At 31.5% G+C, this 20,457-nt stretch overlaps 1 long non-coding RNA gene across 2 annotated transcripts; it reads right to left on the minus strand.

The window, feature by feature from the left end:
• Positions 1-14,911: 14,911 nt before the first annotated feature.
• On the minus strand, positions 14,912-19,841 carry LOC129290660 (uncharacterized). Of its 2 annotated transcripts, XR_008588489.1 has the most exons (4): positions 19,596-19,841; positions 18,646-18,706; positions 18,390-18,524; positions 14,912-18,272 (listed from the first exon to the last, which is right to left on the minus strand). It is a non-coding gene; the product is annotated as an uncharacterized LOC129290660 (long non-coding RNA). The 2 variants fall into 2 exon arrangements; XR_008588488.1 differs by lacking the exon at positions 14,912-18,272 and having other exon boundaries at positions 18,339-18,524.
• Positions 19,842-20,457: the final 616 nt, after the last annotated feature.

Below are 20,457 nucleotides of genomic sequence, written 5' to 3' on the forward strand. Positions count from 1 at the left end.
TAATTATATTTCTAAAAATGAAAAATTTTTTTGATTTGAGGCTTAAGGGATGTGTGATACAATTCATATCCTATGTTGGTCACCCTCTATTTTTGGGTCATGGCAAAAGATATCCTTCATTTAATACTCCCTCAATCCCAATTTATAATTATAAATGATTTGCTATCTCAAAATATATGATACTTTGATAAAAATAAAATTTCATTTTTAATTATGCTTATCTAATATTACACTTCGCTCCTCGTTATATTTATCGTGGTGGTTTCAGTTAGTGGAGTAATAATTGATGAGATTTATGAGATTAATCATTATTATTTTAATATAAAAAGATCTTCTAGTGATTCACATGGCCTCCTTAACATATAAATAATTTTCTAAACTTTAGATATGTAAGACCTATCACCTTCTTAAATTTTAAAATCTAAAATTAACTTCCTCACTTTTCAATTTTTTAGTATAAAGTATAAACCCCTTGCGAGCAGGATTATTGTTAATAACCTATTGAAAAAGTTTTCCCATGTCAGACAAATTATAGGATTTGGTATTTGATGTGTATTAAGGATATTTTATTGATTTCATCCTATTAGAAGGCAATGTGATTTGATGAGGGCTAAATTAGTCATTAATAAACGTTGAGTTGGTTGCTGCACACGCTGAATCACTACTTTAGGAATAGGTCAAATCACAAATCCTCAAAGATGATATATACCTCTTGAACGAATAAATTAACATGGATTAAAGGGTAAACTTGCCATAAAAGTTTTTTACTAAGTGCAATTGGTATTCTTAATTTTTAATAGATTAACACATGCTGTTCTAAAAGTTTTAGAAAAGGTGACATTATGTCCTAAAAGATTGTTTGAACGAGCAAATGGTACTCCAAACATTCGATTAGAGCAACTTTTCCCTTTGTAGTTGATGGGCAGTAGGGGATGCCTTAAGGAAATTCCCATAGAATGGCAAGTACAATCTTTTGTTGATGGTAGTGGCCTTGCTACTATGATCCACAAATATTTAGTCCAAGTTGATTACTTGGATTTGTCCCTCTCACCTTGAACTAGTCTATGTTGCCCATGGATAGATCTAATTAAATTTGTATTTACTCACGATTAAGCCTGCATAAGCTCAGACCTACTTATGAACACGTATCCAGACTTGTTCATGGATAAAGTAACTACAAGTCCATGGACTGCTTGGGTAGAGTTGATTTTGTACTTAGTCAATCTCAAAGAAGGCCTCTAGTCAAATACAAAAATACGAACCACTTTTTAACATTGAAAACGGGTTATTAAATTATTTTTCTAATTTCAACATTGCACTAATAGAAATATTAAGATACTAATTGTTTCTTCAAAAAAAATTTTAGGGCAAAATTGCCCTTCAACCTTTGTTGAAATTTTTCAACTAGCAATCAATATTGATCAAACATTAATATGGGATAACATGGCACCATTTTTTAAATTTTTAGGATAATATTGCATTAATTAAAATTAAAAATATCAGTTGCACCTAGTGTAAAACTTCCTGAACAAATTTTTCCTTTAGTCCAAAATTTGCCCTTTAGGATGACATTGGATCCTAAAGTTTTCTGATAAGCTGAAATCAATAAAATATCCTAAATACACGTCAGATGCCCAGTACTATAATTTGTCTAATATGGCAAACTTTGTCAACATGTTATCATGATAATTTTAAATTTAAAAATAAAATATAGGAAGGTGATGTGCAACAACATATCTAAAGTTTAGAAAAAATTAGCTGCCCCATTCCACAAACCTTACCTCAATTATTGGGAAGCAGATGATGGGAAAGAAAATTGGCTAATTTGTTCCTAATCAACGTCAATTTTTTTCCAATATAATGAGATTAATAAAAAAAAATCCTTAATACATGACTGATGTCAATTATTATGACTGGCATGGCAAATTTTGTTCATAAATTGAAAGTGATTTTAACGGCAAAGGGTTTATATTCAAAATTTGAAATTCAGGAGTTATTTTTAAACTAGATTTGGGGTGCCTACTGTCCTCTCTACTTCGCCCCCTCTAATGCCTTAACTTTTAGCCTTTCATTTCAGCTAATGATATGAGAAATTTCATCTAATTTTCCAAAATTAAGGGGGTTAGTTTTAAATAGAATTTGATGCATCTACTACTCTATCTACTAATTACCATGTGAAATTTCTTTTATTATTAAAATTTAAGTTTTGAAAATAACCAATCACAACTTTTTGTTTAAGTAATCACAACTTTTATTATGTATATCACAAGAGTTGAACAAGAAATTATAACTTTTTATATGAAATTTCTTTTATCATTGAAGTTCAAATTATAAAAATAATCAGTTACAACTTTTGTTTAAGCAATCACACTTTTATTATGTAAATTACAAAAATTGAACAAGAAATCACTTCCCACATGAACCCATTATTTTTTTATTTTAAACAAGGGAAAATTTAATTATTTAACCTAAAATCATTAATGTTAGAAAGGTACCTAGAAACATTTGAAAAATTATGACATTTTGCAAGACTTGATTGTCTTTTATATATTTTGGTGAGATTTTATTGTCATTTTTTCTAATAAAAAAAGAAGTGCACCCCACTTCAGTGATCTCTCCATCTCATTAAAAAGAATTAATCATGAGACAATTCAACCTATTCAGAAAATTAATTATATATTTCAACCTATTTTGAATAATTAAAAGAATCTCGCAGGAAGCTATTTGTTTTAAAAATAGTATTCCTTTTTTTAGTTTTTCATTAGACAATTTTTTGGGATGCTTTAATAAAGGTTTCATATAATATCTAATTGTAAAAAGATAAAAAAAATTAGGGAGAATAATAAATAAAGATCTCATAAGAATATTAATGTCAAGTTAGAATCTCTTCACAATAAAATTTTCAAATTCAGTACTCATTCTCGCATGTTTCAGTACTAAAATCTTAAAAAAACATATTGATTTGACATTAATTTCTTTTGATGAGGTCTTTCCTTGTCATTCTCCCATTCTCTTCAAGTATCTTATATGGGGGAATAACTATGTTAAATAATAAATAGGATAAAGAGGTAAAAATATCCATAAAGTAGTCAGCCAGGGACACCTAATATCTTAAAGTAAAGAAAAGGGCATAAATACCTATAGTGTTATATGAGTAGATGCAAAAGTGATCAAACTATTAACTTTGATGTAATTTTATTAACTTTGACCATTGAATATTGACTGTGCATGCAATATGTCAATCTTTACTGATGTGGACTAATAAAGAGGCAAAAATACTCACAAAGTGGTTAGCCAGAGGCATCTAGTAGCCTAAAGTGAAAAGGGCAAAAATACTCATAACGTTACTAGAGTTAGCGTAAAAGTGATCAATTCATCAAATATCTTAAATGTTGACTGTTTAGCTGACACTTAAGTAAAAGTTGACCATTTTTTCACTGACATAGACAAAAAGATATTCCCAGGTAAAATTCTATAGAAGTTAATCAATCATCGTATGAATATTATGTGGAAAAATATCATTTTGACCGAATATCAAATTAAATCACTATCTTCTTTACAGTAGTGGTAAAAACCATTTGAAAATTTTTAACCTATCATGAATGAAATTGCTTAAGGTTGTGATATTGTTCTTAAGGTAATGTGGCATAAGAGGTGTGCTTAGTATCAATCTTCAATTGTGTACAACCTATCTCATTGTATTGAATCTCAAGTTTTGACAGATTGGTCATTATTACACCTACTAAAGTAACATTATGGATACTCATACGATAATCAATTAACTTTCTTGCAATTGCATAACTACTTTTTTTTAACCATTTTTATTATATATTATAAAGGAAATACTAACAATAGGACCAACAGGCATTGATCATAATGAAAGAAGCTATAACTGTTTAAGTGTGAGATCTCAAATTCGAGTTTATATGAATGCATAAAATATTTTTAGAAGAGTTACCCTAATTGGCTTGACCATATAGTATTTGAATATAACCCTATCAAATAACTATATTAAAAAAAACAATAACAAGTCCTTATATTTTTATTGTGTTTCTTTTAGTTCATATAGTTTTAATTTCTATAATGAAATAAAACTATAAAGACTAAAAACAAAATGCAATCAAAATGACATATTATTGTGTTTCCCTTATATTATATATCCACCATTATTTTTTTTTATTCTATCACCTTGTATCTTAAAAAACTTAGGAAGATTACTACCATCCATCCAAATTAATCTAAACCTTATTGTGTAGAATTATTATTACCGACGGTAGCCAAATGAGGTATTTCAGAATATCTTTAATATTTTTATTTAATCCAACTACGTATCTCACCGCCAAAGTTTTTCATTGTAGGTTCCGCACTCATATTTCACTGGACTCAATTTTTTCCTTTGTTTTTATTTTCTATAAAGCCCGTGGAAAATCTTACAGTGGATCAACGGTAAAGAATCTGACCGTGTTTACAAGAGGACATGATGAGAGACGGATGGCCAGAGTCGCTAAAGCGAACGTCCACCTCTACATTACCTTTGTTATTGCTGACTTTAGAGAATATATCCATGCCTTTGATTCTCTCTCTTACAGACACACACACGGACACTTTGTTTAAGTCGGAAAGAATGACAAGACAATTCAAGACCTCTTAAAAAGTGTTTAATTTTTTTTTAAATATATAAAAATAAAAGATTTTTATTTTTTATTTTTATTTTTAGATTTTCAATACTTAAATATATATAAAATTATGAGTACTCCCTCCTATCTTATTTATAAAACATATTTTTAAAAAATTATTTAATTTTATTTATAAATCATAATGAAATTTTTTATGTAATATTTAAAAAATATTTTTAAAATTGTTCTTTATGAAAGAGAAAAAATAAGACATTATTTTTTAAGTTTATTACATATGAAAATATTTAAAATTTTATATATTTTTATTTTTTATATTTTTTTATATTGATTTTGATAATATTGATAGAAATAATTTATAAAAAGGATGGGTAGAATTGAATTTAGAGCTTGAAATTCTGATTTAACATTAATCTTTTTATTAAATCCTTAATTGTTATTTTCTCTTTCTTTTAAATTGGTCTCAAACATCATATAAACAAGGGTTGGACCCACGTTCCCCCCAGGCCCCAAGAACCCCCCCCCCCCAACAAAAAAAAAAAAAAAACCCCTGAACATTTACTTGCGCGCGCGCGTGTCGCAAAGTCATTTTCCCAGGGAGCAACATAATGACAGCAGCGCAATCTGTTATATGTATGTTACTGTGTTGTTCTATACTTTTTTTTTGGCCTGATGTGAACTGTGTTGTCCAATAAGCATCCATCTCTTACATTTACATGTTTTAATAGAAACAAAACATATTATATTTAGTTGTTTTTTGGTATTAACTTTTTATTAAAAAAAAACTATCTATTTATAACATAAATATACATGTTAATCTTTTTAATTAAATAGTCTTGAATTAATTATCACACAAATTATCTATTTGTATAAGTATGTATTTAATGTTTTTGTTACTCAAATTTGAACACAATATCAGTAACAAATAATTTAAATTTGTCAAAACTTTATTGTTTTTATTTTATAAAATCTTATAATTATCTATCCTTATTTTTTGTTTACAACATCAATATCTAAAAACAGATGAAAACGTATCTATAATGTAAACATTTTTGGTTTATAAATTTATTTCAAAAAATAATTAAAATAAATGTTTAAAAATTATATTTGCACACATATTTATTTTATAAAAAATTTGGCGCGCCCTCATTCACAAGCTGGTTCCGCTACTGATATAAACCTTCACATCATCACTGATTTCATGTGTTCTCACTATATATACTTTACCAACCACACCCACTCATACACAGACTGTAACCATGGCGGCAGAGCCAGTAAAGGTAATGTTTTTGACGTATGAGGAGTTAAAGAGCGAGCCAGTAAAGGTTTTGAAGGACTTTGCTGAATTCATGGGCCATGGATTTACTGAGGAGGAAGAGAATGGTAATGTTATTAATGATATATTAAAGTTTTGTAGTTTTCAGAATTTGAGCAACTTGGAAGTGAACAAAACTGGAAAATTGTTGACTGGGGAAGAGAATAACATTTACTTTAGACGTGGAGATGTTGGAGAGGGAGAGAATTTTCTCACCTCCGCCATGATTGAAAAGCTGAATGTTATGACTCAAGAGAAGCTGGGGAAACATGGCTTGAACTTTCAGATCCACAAATCTTGATTGGAAGCCTGATCCATCAAAAATGATGAGGTATGGGTAAACCTTTAATTTCAATGGGCAGTTTCTATCACTATTTAATATTTTGTAAAGTAGGAGGATGAGAAACTTTTTAGCTTTTCCATCTACAGAAGTTATTTTTTATTTTATTCTATTTTTTTTTGGTTATATTTCATCATTCATATTGAACTGTTTGTGTGTAAAACAGGTCAACAAACTTGTATTGATTTTCTTTTACCTAGGGTCTCTCTTTTGACCAAATTAATTATAGTTTGTTCCATAATGCAGGTGGATACTTGAATTTCTTAGCGATTATCACTTTGTTCAATAAAGGACATTTGTCTGCAGGGTTGTATATGTATGTTTGTGAAGTCTTAGCTGCCTTCATATGTTAAACTTATCTTCATGGCGGATTCTTCACGAAGTGTCAGAATGTGAATATCAAGTAGAAGCATTGCGAATTGCGATACAATTATATTCCCTCATGCTTAGGTATAACAAGAATAAGAATCCTCTTGGGAAGTTCTGAGTGTGAGAATCCTCCATCTTGTGGACCTTTTCTTCAGATGTTGAGATAAATGTCTGTGTATTACTTGCGAAATTATTAGAATGGATATTTCTCTCCCTTTATTTTTATTATAAGAATCTATTAAAACTTCAAGAGACTAATTAAGATTATTGTTGTAATTTGGCTTTTTTTTGGAATTTTTTTCATTGTAGAGAGCCTAAGACATTTAATCAAAATCTAAATAAATTATTATAATAAGATAAATAAATAAAATAAATTAACGAAAGAAAACAGAAAGCTCGTGGTCCACAATAAATAAATAAAATAAATTAACGGAAGAAAACAAAAAGCACGTGGTCCACATATATGATGAAAGTTGAAAGCAAATCACAAGAATCTTTGAATAATAAAAAAATGGCAAAATTATAAAAATAAAGAAATGTAATGTTTTCCATGTGGGTCATAAAAATTATAAATATAAAGTAATTGTTTGAATTTACAGATTTGTCCTTGATGGAAATTGGATCATTATGTTGCAGCAATCAGTGGATTTGACAAAATTTCAAAATAATGAGAGTTGATTGAAATCAGGAATTAATATGTGATTGATTTCTGATTGAATTTTAAAATTGGAAATGATTCATCTACAATAATGATGATTATTCCAATTAATTATTTCCACCATTATAAAGTAATTTAATATTGATTGGGTTTTTATTTTTTACGGTGGCTTCTCCTCACTATAAATAGAAATGGGTGGCTAAAAAAAAATCACTTCAAAGTAAATAGTTCTCTCTCAAGGTTTATTTTTCTTCTTCCTTTCTTTCTCTCTTTAGTGCATCTACTATGCATTTAAGTTTAGACTCTAGTAGTCTAAATTCGTGTGAGTAGTCGAATAGATTTTGCTACACCCGGATCTGGTAAAACTCTGACCCAACTCCATTATTTAATATATTATTTATATTTAATATTCCTTCAATGGCATGAAAGTTATGTCATTTCTACAGTTGTAGATATGAGCATACTAATAAATTTATTTTATTTTACCATTGCTATAATTTTTTTTTATTTTATGCTTGAATGTACATCATGCATAAACTCTCCTTCCTTAGTCATTTGTTAATCAAGAGATTCCCTTACCTTGATTTAGAACTTGGTTGCTTCTTAGCATGCTTTAATTCCATTGAGCTTATTATGAATGTGTTTGTATTGTTGCATGTTGTTTGCATTTCTGGCCTGCGTTATAATCTTTTTTCCATATTTATCTTTTTTCTAGGTTTTTTCTATGTCTCTATATCACACCCTAAAAATTAGATGTGTCCAGCATGAGATATATATGTAGAAATATACATCTCTTAAGCTTTGAACTAGTTTAATATCTTAATGCATTTGAAAAATATGATTAGAAATCATTCACTTTCATATAAAGATTATAAAAATAAAGACATGTAATGTTTTCCATAGGGGTAAAAATTATAAAGTAATTGTTGGAATAAATGGATACGCCCTTCATGCAAATTAGATTATTATGTCAGAGCAATCAGTTGATTCGACAATATTCCGCAATAATAAGAGTTGACCAGAATCATGAATTAATGCGTGCATATTTTTTATTCAATTCCAAAATAGAAAATGATTTATCTGCAATTATGGTAATTATTCCCTCTATTAGAAGATGAATTACCTTTTTCTGTGTTAGCTTCCCTCACTATAAATAGAGATGGGTGGCTAATGGAATTAACCACTCCATAGTGAATAGTTCTCTCTCAACGTTCATTCTTCCTCTCCTTCTCTTTCTCTCTTTAGTGCACCAGTTGTGTATTTTTGTTTAAACTCTAATAGTTTAAACTTATGTAGATAGTCGAATAGATTTTGCTATATTCAAATCTGGTAAAACTCTAACTTAATTTTATTATCTAATATATTATTTATATTTAATATTCCTTCAGTGTAGAGCCACGTTTCAATGGATGTGGTTATGGACATACTGATAAAATTTATTTGATTTTATAATTGCTCTATTTTTTCAATTTTATGCTTGAATATGCATCATGCATAAACTCTCCATCCTAAACCATTTGTTGATCAAGGGGCTTCCTTATGTTGATTTAGAACTTGACTAACTTCTCAGCATGCTTTAATTCTATTGCACTTAGTATGAATGTGTTTGTATTGTTGTTGCGTGCTGTTTGCATTTCTGGCCTTCGTTATATTTTTTTTTTCTAGATTTACATTTTTCTAGTTTTTTTCTAGGTCTTTGCTTGTATTGGTTTTCATTGCTTTTGGACCTTCTCTTCTTCCTCTCCATGTTCTTGTGAGTTAAAAACATTTTTTGGAAGTGTCTAAAACCTCCATTAAAGCCACTCTTCAAGAACCAACAGAGGAGGATTTTTCAAAATTTTATGTTATTGAAATATGGCTTTTTAACTTGCAAAATTGGCATGGTTGAGTAGAAGGCCAAGGGACGATTCCAACAAGACCGGAATTGCATCAAACAAAGGTCAAATGGAGGAGAAATGATTATGGGTCATCAAGTTGGATTGACTGACCCAGCTAGAGGTTGAAATCAACCTCCATGATGCGTTGGTTAGACCCTTGGCCGAAATGTCATGTCATTTTAGGCCTCACAGGGCTACATTTCATTAATGAAAAGCATCTGACCCACTCAAGGCAAACCAGTTTTGACTTGGTCAATGGGTTGACTTGGTCAACTCAAGCTAAGTTGACCAACCCGACCTAGTCCAACTCATCCAGACCAAGACATTGACAAGTCAACAATCAAAGGTCAACTGCCATTAAATTTTTTTTTGCCTTACTCTCTAGGGTGGCACATACAGCTTACGTGTTTATCCAATAATCAATGTAAACACCTAGTTGAACTTGTGACAGCAAGAGGAATCCAATGGTCAAGCAAATGTAGCAAAATTTGGCCTCTGTGACAGTGCGTGTACGTCACGTGCCAATGGAGTAGGATTCATCCCATTTTTTTCATTTTTCATGAATTTTCTCTTGAACTAAAACCTTTTAGAAGCACGTTAAGAAGCATTGATATGCTACTTGCTTATTTTTGTAACAAGTTTGGGTATTTTATATGTGCTTTTTTGACCACTTTTTCTTGTTTTTCTTTGCATAAAATTTTTAAAGACATTTTTGTTTTAATTTCGATATTAAACAGATAATGTCTAATGGTTTTGAATGTCCAAACTACTCTCCTCTAACTAATTATTCACCTAAGAGTGAAGAGGATCCATCAGAGCCCACATTGTTTGGTAATCCTTTAAGTGAAAAGGTAAGGAAAGCAAGGGCTTCAAAGCAAGCAAAGACTTCAATAGAACCATTTTCTGTTAGCAAAGTTATTGGGAAAAGACCTAACTCTAGTTGAGGATCTTGTGAGATCAAGGAAAAGTCAGATGAGGAGGTTGATCAACTATTGACTCATTATGTTGCTAGAGATCTTGCATAAAGAAATGCAGATCAGGCATGCCAATGACTTGAAGGCAGTATTGGGAACCTATGAAATCTTCTTGCAAGAAGGTTCATAGCTCCCATTTCTAACTATAGCCATCAAGGAGCTCAAGGACAAGTTGGAGAATAGAGGAAAGGGCCAAGCTCACTCTCTTTGGCTTAGTTCTTGAGCCATCCAAGAATGGGAAGGAGAAGAAATTAAGATTTGATGCATTTTCGGGCTCTAATCTTTTTTATTTTTTTAATAAATGGCATAATGGAAATTTTATAAAGGCTAAGACAAAAGAGAAAATAAAGATGCTCAGAGGATTTAAAGAATTCAAACACTGGACCTTTGGATGCACATTAGGTGTAGTTACCACTAAACGACCAATCACCTTGTTAAATCTATTCCAAAACTTAATAAATATACACATAAATTACCTTGCTATAAATTTTAATTAACTTGAATTTCTGGGTTATGAAATTCTCCCCCCTTAAAAAAAATTTGGTCCTCAGAATTTAAATATTATTTGATCTCATTCTTCGAATAAGTGCAGATAACTTTCAACTTCCCATATAGTGTCCTCTCCAAAATGTTCACATCCCAACACCTTCACGAAGGTAATTTCTTTTAATCATAACTTTTGTATTTGTCTATTTTTAATGGTCACAGGAACTTTTTCCTATGTTAAATTTTTGTTCTATGAGAAAGGTGTATGTGAAAGGTCATAAAAATATTTCACTGCATCAATACATGAAATATTGTATGAATACCCGATAATTCAAGCATTAATGCCAACTAGCAAGTAACACCACTCTCTCTTGGATCTCAAATGGGTTGATATACCTTGAGCTCAATTTTCCTTTCTTCCTAGATTTCATCACACTCTTTATAGGAGATACCTTGAGAAGCACTTTTCCCTTGATTATAATCTCTAACTCTTGATATCAATTGTCCACACAAGATTCCTAACGACTTTTAGTTGTTAGTAGTCTTTCTCTACTTACCTTCACCTTCACAATGACATCTTGCACCAAATTTAGTCTCCAAAAAATTTTATTTTAACATCACACCATTCAAATGGAAATATTTATTGTTATAGTGCAACTCCCTAAAGTCCAAAGTAGTTGTTCCAACTTCCACCAACAACCAAAACACAATATCCTAGTATAATGTCTAAAATTTGAATTGTTCTTTCATATCAATCATTAGTTTGTGACAGTACCCAAAGCTTATTGAAAAGCCTATCAAAGGAATATTGTAATTCTTGACCTACGACTAAAATGATGGAACTCTATGGAATTCTACAATATTATCCTATCATTGCTCTGCCTCAATTTGCACACATCCAATTAGCATGAGACAAATTACATTATAATGCCTTTCCTCGTGCAATCCCTACAACATAAATAATTGTGGGAGACTAAATTATGTCCTTCACCGCTACCATATGTTCCAAGCTATCCATGAATTTTCTGCTTAAATAATTGTTACCATATTAGCACTTCCAAAACGATCTGCTTGCAGCTAAAGGTTTGAGGGAGATGTATCCTGCTGGATGACTTCTTGAAGCACCATCTCCTCCGGTACCAATTCTTTTCGCTGATTCTAAAAGGTTGCATTGTTCAAGTGGTGGGGTGTTTGAGGCTCGGCCATGTGAAGGTATTGGTTGACTGTTTCTTTCTTTTTTTGCAAGTGCTGTTCTTTTTTGGTTTGTTTTTTCTTTGTGGGTTGTATTTTAGGAATTTACTTTCCTGATAAGTTGTATCCTAGGTGTTCTTTTTCCTTTTGCTTTTTGTGATTCGTGTGTGTAATAATTTTTTTTTCTTAATAAAATGGGTTCCTTTTTGTGCAAAACAAAAAAAAAAAGAATAAAAAATCTCATTTCAGTCTCCCGTAAATTGGTAATCATTTTTTTTCCTCATATATTGAGAGATTGCTTGAGAGCCAAAAAAAAATACAGGAAATGATATTATTAATCCAGTTTATTATTATTTATTATTTATCATAACCACATTTTTTCTCATATAATACGTACATCACACAAGATTGGGGCCGTCAATTCCAACACTAATCTCGGACCCAAGTGTTTGGGAACATCTGATAGCTTCTCTGGACAAATAGGTGCAGAGGAAATGCTACTCAAAAATCAGAAGTTGATGGACCCCACCAGAGGGCATGTGCGCATTGATGTGGATGCATCCTCAGCATAATAGTGCAACATGTGGCTGAAAGGTTTTATCTACAAAGTGGGCAGCGTACCAATAACTAATGCTGAGATCAAGGCCATTAGACGGGGAATGGAATTTTGTTTGAATCTGCTCCTTATTTTGATGGCGAAGATATATTCAGATTCCTTGGATGCTATAAACCTCATCTATCGAGGCGGGGATAATGATCGTAACTAGCTAACAGTTTTGGCTAGCCATGCCAATTTTTTTTTAGGGGGGGGTGGGGGGACATCTTCCCAAATGAGATCGGGTAATTCTTAAAAAAATTATGAATAAATCCCATACAATATATTTATTTGCAAAAAAATCTTTTAAAATTTAAAAATTATAATGAAATCTTTTGAAACCTAATTATAGTTTGAGGTTGTTTGTTTTTGGCTTTCACTTACAATTGGAATTTCAAAATTTACAGGTAAAACTTTATAATTCACAAGTCAATTTTTTTATTAAATGCTTGATATAATATGGAGTCTCCATAAAATACCTACTTAAGGCAATAATTAGTAAAATACGAATTTTACATCCCAATTAAATGCAATATAACCTTAAATAGGCATAATTAACTCCATGAGCGCCCAATATTATACAATTTACCTTTCATTTTATTCTATGTTCTATATTATTTAATTTTTCCTATTAAACTGTTTACTTAAGTAGCTTTTGTTACATTTTATAATTGGTATTTAAAAATATGTTAATCAAATAAATAATCAAAAATTAAGAAAAACATGTAAGCATAGTTGTATAGCTTTTCTTTCATCTAGTTCTTTTGACCTAACGGTCGATTTTTTTTTTTTGGCATAATGCAGGTATATACTTAAATTTCTTATATCAATTATCAGTGTTCTGCAATAAACGACAACAGTACCCTGCACGTATGTTCGTGAACTTCGAACTCCATATGATTGTGCACCCAAGAACTAATTAGTGCGGTGAAGTTAAGTGTGAGAATCTTCTTGTGAAGCTTTTCTTCAAAAGTTGAGACAGATGTTTTCTGTATTACAATTATTTCCTTTGAATATTATCCCTTTGATCCTTATTATAATAACCCATTAAAAAAAGATTAAGGAATACGACTAAACTTTGATAATGCTTTGAAATTTAAAAATTACTCAATATTATTCTGAGGTAGTTTATTAAGAATTAATACTTTAAGCAGTTATTAATTATTGCATATCAACACAAATCTATTTGAGAGAAAAAACCACGGAGTAAAAATTCAATGAATGGTATTATGAAAGTCAAAATAAACAAAATTCCCTTGAATTTTAATATAGTTGATTATAACGCTCACTTTTTTTGACCCAAAAAAAATACCCTCTCCCTTTCAAATGTTTAATTAAAATTAACCTTCCTAACCTTTTAATTTTTTTTGTTTCCCTCAAAACCCCATACCATTAATAACTATGCTATCTAATTAATAAAGTGTGTTTGGGCTAATTAAATTGGTGCATTAGGCTTGAAATCAAAAATCAACTAAGGCCCAGTACGGAGGAAACCGCACAACAACCCAATAAGACCAGGCCCTAGCGGCATTTTAACGGAAACGCTGCATTTTGATAGTGGCATCCAAGTCTTGAGGCCACTTTCCCCACTACTGAAGAAACTCAAAGCAATCACCTTGCCACTCACCCTAAACAAAGCGCACCGACAATACTCAAATCGGAGCAAATGGTTATATTATTCCTTCTGGTAGTGAAATTCAAATTTGAAGGAAAGCATTGTTGCCTCTCTCTATATAAAAGGCAACAAGCATGTAATTGGTGAGTTGTTAGATACTACTATAAAAAAAGCCTTCCAGAGCATTTATTTTCACCTTTTCAAAATGCACCAAAAACATGAGTTCGATTGTTTTTGAAACCCTCATGTAGGTAAGCATATATGAACATTTTTTACCATAAATGCTTCTATTGGCCTGCCTCACAAGAGCTTTTATATGTAGAAAAGCAATTATATGATAGGCCTACTGGAGCATTTCATAGAAGAAGAGCTCCTGTAGGCCTATCATAAGTGTTACTCCTCCAGATAGCTCCCATATGGTACCTCTATAGGAACTTTTTTTTTTTTTTTACTGAAAACATCCCCGTAGGTTTATTTAAAAAAAAAAACTATATTTATTTTTTAATGCTGGCCTGCTTCATATTTAATTTTAAATGTTATAATCATTTAACTAAAAATTTAAATACACATCTCTTAACAAATAAATTATAATAACAAGATATAATAATATACTATCAACTTGTACAAGAAATTTTATTTATACAATTAATGTGAGTTAGTAACGACTTCAGATACCCAAAGTCAAAACTAGAACAACTAAACAAACAAACAAACAAATCTATTAGAAAATGAATGAAATTTCTAGGTAGGATCACTTTCTCTCAAGCAAAGGAACCCATCGAAAATGCGATTTGGACGAAAAAAATGCTATATATAAGAATATCAAAAATTACAAATATAATAACACTAAACTCCATCAATAACGAGCCGTGAAGCTTAACGATTTCCCTTTGTCAGAGGATAACTACTCAAGCAAAATTTACTTAAAAATATAACTCGCAAATCATTTTCTTAAAAACAAGTCAAAATGGTTGACAAAGAAAAAGAAAAATATTGATAATTCCTACCATCCCATGCTCAGCAAAAACTTTACTGGGCTTAAATGCAAATATCAGCTGAGACCAATTGGTACCTGATAATCTTCAAGGTTTAATTTACAATTGAAGGTTGCATATATCAACAGAAATTGAAGCAGAGGAACAATAATGTAGGAAAAAAGAGATATAAATACCATCCAAGATCGAATCAGTGCATGTGTTTCTGGACTTTAACAAAATCAATATCAAATAAAAGCTTATTTGTATGTACGCACATTGATCTTGTTGATTCATGTTTCCATAATTCAACATTTATTACACACAAGACATTGTTTATATACATTTAGTACTTCCAACTTTCAAGCCCCACTAATAATAATTCTTCTTCATCAAAGGGCACAAAAAAAAAATTAATAATTCAGTAGTATTTGAATAAACTTTAGCTAATTTTCAGTCACAAATATATAATCTAGGTGGCAATTCAAACTATAACTAGTGTTTACCAGACGATTAAAATTTTGCATTAACTAAATCTTGTGCATGTCACAAGGGGCAAACACTAGTTATCGTCTGAATTACCTGTGACGTGTTGGGATTTTATGACGGAGGAAGAGAGGGACTCAATTGAAAATAAGTTTTTATTACTCACTCAAATTATAATTTTTACAAATACTTATATCTTCTCTCATAATTTTCCCTCATTCTTTCTCTTTCTATCTTTCTAGCTGACACTATCTCACTTTTCTCACCACCTATTCATATTTTACAAGGCTACACCCACACGCACTTCTTATTTTCTCTTTCTTTTCTCACTCTCACACTCTTCTTTCTTCTTTCTTCTTTCTTCGTTCTCTCTGCACATCTTTGCCAAGCCAAATTGCTTCTTGTTTTTCTCAGTCTCCTAAACGGTTTCTTGAACTTGTCGCAATCTACTCTATCTTGTTGAGGAGACTCGTAAGCACTGGTCTTCATTTTGTGCCTTGAAACATTCTTGACACTGGACTTCTGTATCTTCATAAATGGTGGTGATTAGTCTTCCTCTCTATGTTCTTTGTTTTCATCTTCATATTTTTTCTTGATTGATCTTTGAATACCAAAACATGATTCAATTACTTTCACCAAATTGAGTTTCTCCATATCTTCCACATCCTTATTTGCTTCTTCATTCTTGTTTACCTTAATGCTCTCTTCCTTGTCTTAGTTTGCTTCTTCCACAATGCAGGACACTACTATTTCTTCTTCACTAAAATCTTCTATCGCTATCTCTTCTTCAATGGTACTTGAAGCCTGAAAATCCCATTCTTCCTCGCTGTCTTATTGTTGGAGGTGACAAAATTTCCTTCGGCCATTTTATACCAATAGTCTCGAGCAAAGTGGCCGGCATTCCCTCAACTATAGCAATGGCCTCTTTTTTGATAGTTTTTCCTCTCTTCATGCTTGTTTCAATCTTCACAAGATCCCCTTGATGTGAGCTTCTATTGTGACATCCTCTATGCCAATCATTTTGTCACCTTTTACCATCTCCCTCCTTCTTTGAGTTGGAATCCTCTCATTGATATCTCTTTTTACGAAAGAGAGCCTTTTCATCATCTTTTAAAAAAACTTTGGACATTTGAGTATCCAATGCTTCTTGATTAGCTAGGATACTTTCCAACTCAACTAAAGTTGGTTCCTTAGACCAACTCTTGTTGCCGTGACTAGACCATGATATTTTGGGTTTAACCCCCATAATAATAATTCTCTTCATCCTTGTGTCAGTGATAGGGTTCCTTGGATCTAACTTTGAAATCTCATTACAAATAGATTTAACTTTGAAAAATACTCACTTACTCGTATATCATTTTGTCGAATCGAGGCAAGCTCATTCTCCAGCAACTGCAACTTCACATCATATTTGACATATCTAATGAATTATAGCTCAACAATAACAATCACTATGTAAAGAGCTTTCTTAGCCCTCACCTGCCAATTCTTCAATTCACTTGGATTTGTTGGGAGTGTAATGTCATCTCCATCAATGAGATCCCAAAGATTCTAACCTCCGAGGTAGAGCTCAACTATTATACTCTATACTTGATAATTCTCATGGTTTAGCTTCTCTACTAAACAAGCATTCAACGTTATGTTTGCCATGATGAACTCAATAGTGCCTTGCACTTACACCAAGCGGATCTGGTCCCTAACCAATCTACTCTACAATCCCAGACTATGTACTAGTAGATCCTCGAGCAAATCTAGACTCCCAAAGTCTTCCGCCTAAATACTCAAACTCTACCAACTACTATTGAGCAGCCCAGCTACGTCTCAATAGCTCTAGCTTTGATATCAAATGTTGGGATTTGATGATGGAGGAAGAGAGTGACTAAACTGAAAATAAATTTTTACTACTCACTCAAACTATAATTTACGCAAATACTTCTATCTTCTCTCATAATTTTCCCTCATTCTTTTTCTTTTTCTCTTTCTTGCTGACACTCTTTCTCACTTTTCTCACCACCTATTCATATTCTACACGGCTATACCCACACGTGCTTCTTATTTTCTCTTTCTTTCCTCACTCTCACACACTCTTCTTTCTTCTTTCTTCTTTCTCCATTCTCTCTTCTCCACAGCATTCTCAATTTTCCTCTATCACTGCTTTTAGAGCATTAAAATAATTAATTCTAGAATCATCCTTTCACCGCCTTTGTGATATTGCTTCAGCTGAGAAAATTTCTGGATTTTTCTTGATTTATTCTAATTCTAGATTTTTCCTAAATTAGTCGGTGCTTTTCCAACAACATGCACAACTACTCCTATGTAGTTAGAATTCTGCAGTACAATAACCTGGTGCTTTCTCTAGAATCTAATGTCTGCAAGGGAGAAAAAAACGAGCAACTTGGCATATGAAGCACTAGAGGGAATATGCCTGACCTGTAAATTGATAGATATTGTGCTAGTTTATTGTCATTTGTCTCAAATTAGTGACACTAATCTCCTTAAACTCATATATGCTCTAATGAGACCACACAAGGAAGAGCAGATAAAATAAGATGTCATGACCAACTTAAAAAGCACAACAAAGCACCAAGTTGACCACAAACCAGTTCTCATTGCTTATAATATGCTTTCCTAACTTGCATTTGAAGACTCAGATTCGTCCTCAACAAGTAACAGATTTGAGAAAATAAGTATGCTTGCTTTCTGTTTGCATCCAAGTATATATTTTTCACTTGTTCGTCTTGTCAGTTTTGTAGCATGTCTGTAAAAAGCATTAACAAAACATGTGCAGAGTAATGAGGATTTTCTTCATCATAACAAGATAGCGTTGTCACAATCACTTGTAGAAATTATAAAAGGCATTCACAGTGACTCTTACATTTATTATTTAGGAAATAAGAGCATACTATTCTCCTAGTTCATGATCAAAACCACTACATTTAATGCCTCCCCATAGGATTTGAGTGAAGCACGGTTGAGAGCAATTGATCCATACAATTCCCACCTGAAAAACCTAAAGAGAAGCAAAATACTATTTTAATCCAAAAGCAACCTAATCCCCAAATAAAAAAAAAAATGTCCAAAAGCAACCAAATCATTTTGTTGCTTTTATCACAATCTTAAATCAGTCTCACCTTAGTTAAATGTTCACATCTTTCCAGATCATTCGATATCACAGCAGCAGCTAAGCCATATCTATGAAAAATCAAAATATATGTTAACTTTGATGTTGATTTGCAAATAAATTCACTGGCTATCATTCAGTTTAATAGCTTTTTGAATTTTTGAAATTGAAGTTGCTGTAACACATTAGTGTTCTCATATATCCTTGGCTTGAGAAGATTATTTGGCTTGATGCAATGAATGTAATGTGGCTCAGTAGCATTCAGAGTTTCAAGCAAAGATTGTAGCTGTTGCTGTGTAAAATGAATCCACAATGAAAATACTATAACAGAAATCAGATCAACCAATAGTGCTTCAAACTCTGAAGCATGCTAAAAGCTTATTCCCTTCTATTTTAGAACAAATGAAGCAAACGGAAGCTGTTCCTATGATTTGATATATAGCAGGCCATGAATTAATGTGAGAAAAACAAACAAATAGAAACTTGTTTTGTGTGGGCCTAATTGCTGCTGAAGACGTAACACCAACCTGGAATAACATAGAATCCATGAAAGGAAAATTGCAAACGGACACATAACTTACCACTTTAGTCCCGAGATGCAGGGCTCAATATGAGTAAAGGTTTAATTCAAGATAGGATGAAATAAGCTATTTTCCATTAATTTAAGTGTTGCAAAGTAACATGATCTACCGAGAAGAATAAATCTGAGAGGCAGAATATTCTTAAACAAATAAATGTGAGGATTAACTATGATCAGTAATTTGTCATATTCGTAAACAAAATAAATAGCTATATAATTTATTAAAAAACCTAGAAGCTGAATAGAAGCAGGGACCAAAGGACGCAAGAATGAAGGCTAAAAGAAGAGCAAAGATGATCTGGAAAATGCGAGAATCTGGCTAAAAAAAAGAGCAAATCACAATAGGCTTAACACACAAACGCCTGAGAGTTTCAACAAACCTTGACATGACGTCATCGGTAGCTTCAATGGACTGGAACACGATGACGACGTCTGACCTTCAAAAGATCTGAATGCACGGATGCCACGGTAGATATGGACGCAAGAAGATGACGATAATACCAAATCTGGAACACGTGATTGAGGACGAGGGTTACAAGCTCGAATAGAAGATGACCGAAGAAACTCACGATCTACAGTAGATTGGGGACTCAGACAATAGACCTTGTTTTGGATAAGAGGTTGGAGAAGGGGGTGAGCAATGGGAATGACGATCTAGAAAGAAAGAATTAAAAGGAGTAAATTAAAAATTTTAAAAAATAAATAAATATCATACTCGAGCGTTTTATTATCCCATCTAAGATCCTATGGTAGCTTTTCTAATAGATATAAATTTAAAAAAAAAATTGAAAGTATTATTTCTTCATTAGAAAAGTTTTGCAACTACTTTTAATTTAAGAAAAAATTGAAAGTATTATTTCTTAATTAGAAAAGTTTTGCAATTACTTTTTGATTTTTTTTTTAATTTATACCTGTGGGAGCTTTTCTGATGAGAAAAGCTCCTGTAAGTATAAATTAAATTTTTTTATTATGTTTGCTCCTAAAATTTTTTAAATTAAAAAAAATTTCATGAGTGCTTTTTTTTTAATTTAATTTTTTAAGCATTTATGAGAGTGTTTTTATTTTAAAATGCTCCTATATGGTTCACATATCGGAATGTTTGAATTGAACAATGTTCTAATATCCTCTGCCTCATTATTTGAGGACATGGTGCTTCGATTCCATAAATAATGACCTAAGAATTTCAGAATAATTAAAAACAAAATGAAAAAAAACAGAGTTAATTGACCAATAAGATATATA

The sequence above is a fragment of the Prosopis cineraria genome, unplaced genomic scaffold (genome assembly GCF_029017545.1).
Source record: "Prosopis cineraria cultivar Desert tree isolate PC_DT_omini unplaced genomic scaffold, ASM2901754v1 PC13, whole genome shotgun sequence".
Classification (NCBI taxonomy): Eukaryota; Viridiplantae; Streptophyta; class Magnoliopsida; order Fabales; family Fabaceae; genus Prosopis; species Prosopis cineraria.